At 32.7% G+C, this 5487-nt stretch overlaps 1 long non-coding RNA gene across 1 annotated transcript; it reads right to left on the bottom strand.

Moving 5' to 3' along the window:
* Positions 1-1257: 1257 nt before the first annotated feature.
* LOC143237286 (uncharacterized) lies at positions 1258-5284 on the bottom strand. Its single transcript, XR_013019972.1, has 3 exons — positions 5177-5284; positions 2608-2694; positions 1258-1507 (listed from the first exon to the last, which is right to left on the bottom strand). It is a non-coding gene; the product is annotated as an uncharacterized LOC143237286 (long non-coding RNA).
* Between the last annotated feature and the right edge of the window lie 203 nt (positions 5285-5487).

The following is a 5487-nucleotide window of genomic DNA, read 5'->3' on the forward strand; positions in this document are numbered from 1 at the left end:
AATCATATCACCACGAAACGAAAAACAATGTTTGATTCTATTAACTAAGTGAAGGTATAAAATCAGAACACAGATATAAAGAATACAGTAAGGTGAGATTCTTCACATATAGATTCTCTCGGTGAGGTGCAATTGGTGTTTAGGAATAGATACTTTCCTTCCTATCAAGGTTTCTAAAGAGCATGACACAACTCGGAACTAATTTACATGTCGACTACAGCAAAATCAGCTTTTTCGTGTTAGTTTACAAGCATATTACGATTTCTAAACATGTGTTTGTCTCCATATTGTAAAGTCAATGTCAGACATAGATTTGCTTCTTTGTTGTTTTTTTATTTCACCAAACCTACACAAGAGCTATCTGCGCTAGCACTCCCTAATTTAGTAGTGTAGGACTACAGGGAAGGCAGGTAGTTATCACTACCACTGCCAACTCTTGGGCTAATCTTTTTTCAACGAACAGTGGTATTAACCGTCACTTATAATGCCCCCACAGCTGAAAGAGTGAGCATCTTTGTTTGACGGGGATGTGAATCCGGACCATAAGATTGCATGTAGACCGCCCTAATCACATAAATTAATTTCACTGAAGTAATACATTAGAAACATGTATTATGACTAATGGAGCGAATTAACACTCCTACGAAAAGTGGGGCCTAATAGGCCCCAGAGCAACTTGAAAGGTTATTAATATTAGGCTAATAATTTTGTATTTAAATGAAATTGCCAGTTAAATCCATTAATGAATGGATTAACGAGATTCTCACTGTCCCTATCTACTATCTAGCGAAACCACAGCCAGGGGAACGGGCTTGAAGAAATCAGGACTAGAAACGTCTTTTCGTAGGAGTGTTAACTTTTAAAGACATCATTCAAATGGGTTGTTTACGGTAATCATTTCGTATTGATAAGATATTAACTTGTCGGGAAATATTGTGGTTTGTGTGCTTCCGGAATTTAAAGGTTTAGTGTGAAATTTGTTATCACTTCCAGAACAAGTTATGAAACGGTATAAAATACATTCAAGAATCCCCAAAAAATAGATTAATTACACATTATATTATTGCATGTGTCAAAGTTAAACAAGAACTATTTTTAAAATGTTTTAAAATCTGTATTTTTTGCAAAAAATAATTAACTGAAATATTTAAAATAATTTTAACTTAATACATTTGTACATAAAAATATAATTGATGACGTAGAGTTATTCGCATTTTTTTTTATCTACCTTCTCCTGTTAAATCAATAATTCCCGCTGTTGTTCCAAGAGAAGAGAAAGCAGTTGCTATGGCAGCTATTAACAATAACAGAAATGGTGAACCTAGAGCCGACACTATTAGAACTACTGCAACAATTAGCAACAAAATGAAAGTAGAATCAACTGTTCCGCTAAGACCTCCACTGAACTGTCGCACATTAGAAAAACTCTCTTTGATTGGAAACTTCGTTGATTTAGTGTTCATGGCGAGCAAACTCAAAAACAGCATCTCCCTTAAGTCGACCATTTCTGCAAAGAAGAAAATTTTAATTCTATATGTTTAGATTTGTAGAACATTTCGTGAAGTATAATACTCTTTAAACACAGTCAATAAAATACGTCATACTAAAGAATACAATTTAAAAATAGCTTGAAATATACATATAATTAAGTAATATTAACTACCTGCAAAATTCATTAATATCACTCTTTGTCTAAACCAGTTTCACTAAATTACAAGATAGCAAGTTAATTGTAGTCCATTTTGTTTTTTAGTGGGAGGGGCACTTAAAATGTAAATTTTCTCTTTAGTTTCTTAGACTGTTAAGTAAACTTATGTCAATTAATTATACATTTGTATTAACCATAGAGTTCAAAACAAGAAAACCGGGGTTTCTTATCTACACTACACGAAGATAAACACTCATATTGCTTCTCATTCTAAATTTAAATAGGTTTTATCATTTTTATAAAGGGGTCTGGCATGGCCTAGCGCGTAAGGCGTGCGACTCGTAATCCGAGGGTCGCGAGTTCGCGCCCGCATCGCTCCAAACATGTTCACCCTCCAGCCGTTGGGGCGTTATAATGTGACAGTCAAGAATAGCCCAAGAGTTGGCGGTGGGTGGTGATGACTAGCTACCTTCCCTCTAGTCTTACACTGCTAAATTAGGGACAGATAGCCCTCGAGTAGCTTTGTGCGAAATTCCAAAACAAACAAAATTTTTTTATAAAATGAAAAGAAATATTGGGCTGAAATAATGCTTCAGCGTACATATACATATATTTACTCTTAAGTGAATTTTATAGCTATAGATAAAGAACCAAAAAGTTAAGATATAGTTTAAGGTAAACACAACAAAAAAAACACCATTTGTTTGAAGTAATGTATAAAGGTACACAATGGGCTATCTATGCTCGGCCCACCACGGGTATTGAAAGCCAGCTTCTAGCATACTGCTGTGCCACTGAGGTGCTATAGGACAATGTAAATTGATAAATAAAGTCCTTATTTTCACAATAAATTCACCTGTATTTTCCCCCTAGATTCTACTACATCCTGGTTCCACTGTATCAAAATAGTTATAATTGCAATTCTAATTATAAATATTTTCATGACTCATAGTTTTTACCTTCCACGTCTGAAGAGTTCGTTTAACTTCTGACTTTGTCCGTCTAAGCACAAAATTGTTACCGACACTTATGGTGAATCTCAATCTCTACATCAAGAAACAAAAAACAACAACATCAAAAAACAATACATTAAGACTAAAAAGTGATAAAAAATCCAATACCGATAATTAATTTATCACGAAACATAAAAACAATTACAGGTGTGCGTTTTCTTTAGTTGGTTGTTAACTTGTTTTTTATATCAATGCTTCTCAATTGAATGGATGGCTCACCCAGAGGTCTTGTTTATTTTATGTTTCATTCATTCTAGTTGTAGTTCAAATTTTATTAAATGATGTTTTGTTTTCATTTAGTACTTTTCGTCTTTTCTCGATTGTTTGTTTGTTTAAAGTTAAGCACAAAGCAACACAATGAGCTATCTGTACTCTGCCCACCACGAACATCGAAACTAGGATTTAGCGTTGTAAGTTTGCAGACATCCTAATGTGCCACTGGGATGCTGAAAGATTAGAGGGAAGGCAGCTTGTCATCATCACCCACCCCTAAACTCTTGGGTTACTCTTTTACCAACGAGTAGTAGGATTGACCGTCACGTTATAAAACAGGTAGCTAGATAAGGTGTTAATTTTATTTTAAAGAGTTTATTTATGTGAAAATAGAATTAGTGTTATATGCTTTCAATTAATATTCATGGAATTGTTTAAGTGAAGAACAATTTATGTTGACAGTGAAGGGAGAAAAGAAAAGTTTAAATCAGGAAACTTGATTTATATATTCATGGACCTGGCTTAGAGAGGGCCACTCACGCGTGAAAATGAACTATTGCTAAGCACAAATAATGACTGCATGATGTAAGAAAGAATTTTCATATTATATTGAAGAATTAACACTCAAAAGCCAAATAAATAGTCAGAAGCCTAAGTGTACTTGAAATTTCCAGGTCACATGACCAAATAACGATGAAATGAAACAAGTCTGAAAATCATAGGCACTTCAAAAGATTTTACAGAATGCGTTTCACATGTTGTCCTTGTAATTCAAAATAAACTTTGTTTAACATTAGGATTTTTTTTCAATGTAATAATCAGTCACGTATCTGAAATTAAGAAAATACTCTATGATATCAGACTTTTCAAAGATCCTGTGTATATATTTATATCCCTTTGATCGATAATTAGCTCTGGTGAAATAAAAAAAGCAACACGTTGCGGTAAATACAAGAGTAGCCAATGAATGTTGTGAAATATCTTATGTAAAGGTCATAATATTTTACGTATTTGTTATAGTGACATTCATTGGTGACAAATACATCATTATTCTAACATAAACTAATTGATGACAATTACACCATTATTCTAGTTTAAACTAAATTAATTGGTGACAAATTTATTATTATTTTAGTATAAGCTAAATTTATTGGTGACAAATTTATTATTATTTTAGTATAAGCTAAATTTATTGGTGACAAATATATCATTATTAAAGTATAAGCTAAGCTAATTGGTGACAAATATATCCTTATTCTAGTATAAGCTAAACTAGCTCCTACACGAAACAAACTTGTGTCTATTTAGTTATTATATTCTGTTGATTGAACTCTCAAAACATAGTAGTAATATGCATATCCTGAGTATGGATACAGGACTGAGACCACATTGGAAAAATGGGTATTCTTGAACTCTGTATTTTACCAATGTAACTTCTCCAGTTACTTCTTTTTTACGATTTCTCAAATAAAACACTGCTAAGTCACACCATAATTTTGGTATGGTATCTCACAATGATCATTTCCATTTAACATTTAATTAGACCAGTGATAAAAATTATAATTAACAGAATATCAGTTCAACAATTTTCTTGACGTTTTCTAAAAAACAATAACACACAAACATATTTCAAGATAAAGCAGTACTGAAGGCCAGAATGTACTGTACACATTTCACTTGTTTAACCAGGGTTTTGTTTGTAAGACTCAACTTTAACCTTACCAGTATAAGAATCGTTCCACAATCTAGTCACAATAGGAAACATTTTTGTCAGGCTTATTTTTCATGTTATTATGTTCTAACTTAACCATTCTGAATGTTGGTAGACTATATCAGTACTTATAAACGTGATGAACATAAAACAAAACTACCGTATTACCAATACGGTCAGTGGTAAGACTGAGGGCTTATAGTATTAAATATCTGGTTTTGATACTCGAAGTGAACACAGTGTAGATAACCCATTATGTAGCTTTGCGCTTAACAACACATAAACAAGTATAACGTATAAGTATCCTTTTTTTTTTTCGCCTACATTAGAATAATCAGAAAGTATAGTACCAACACTATTTTTTTCAAAATAAGGATTGCCTGTTCGAATACCACCAAATACTTTCGTCATTTCAGCGTTATAATGTGTAGGTCAATCCCACTATTCATTGGTAAAATAAGAGTCCAAGAGTTGGATTATCCGCCTTTCCTCTTGTCTTTCACTGTTAAATTCGGAACGGTTACTCTAGATAGCCGTCTTGTAGTTTAAAACAAAGAAATTTCTAAAGTATATACCTTACACATTACTTACCTTTCAAAATCGAACTTCTGAAGTCGTTTTTACTTTTTCATACGAGAAACCAACTAGTCCTACTACAAGTTACTTGTGAGTGTCAAACAAATTTATATGGAATTCAAGTAGTGGCTCTACGCATGTGTTTTACGTCACAGTAAAGTGAAAGTTATGCTTCATTTGATAGAAAGAGTAATACATAAATTAGAGATCATTGCAACTGGTTACTGAGATAATAACTTATGACAAAGAGGTTATTAACACGTTGAAAAGAGAACAGATGTGCGTATGAAATACTACGTTTTAATGAGCATAATTATTTATGCCAA

The sequence above is a fragment of the Tachypleus tridentatus genome, chromosome 13 (assembly GCF_004210375.1).
Source record: "Tachypleus tridentatus isolate NWPU-2018 chromosome 13, ASM421037v1, whole genome shotgun sequence".
Taxonomy (NCBI): Eukaryota; Metazoa; Arthropoda; class Merostomata; order Xiphosura; family Limulidae; genus Tachypleus; species Tachypleus tridentatus.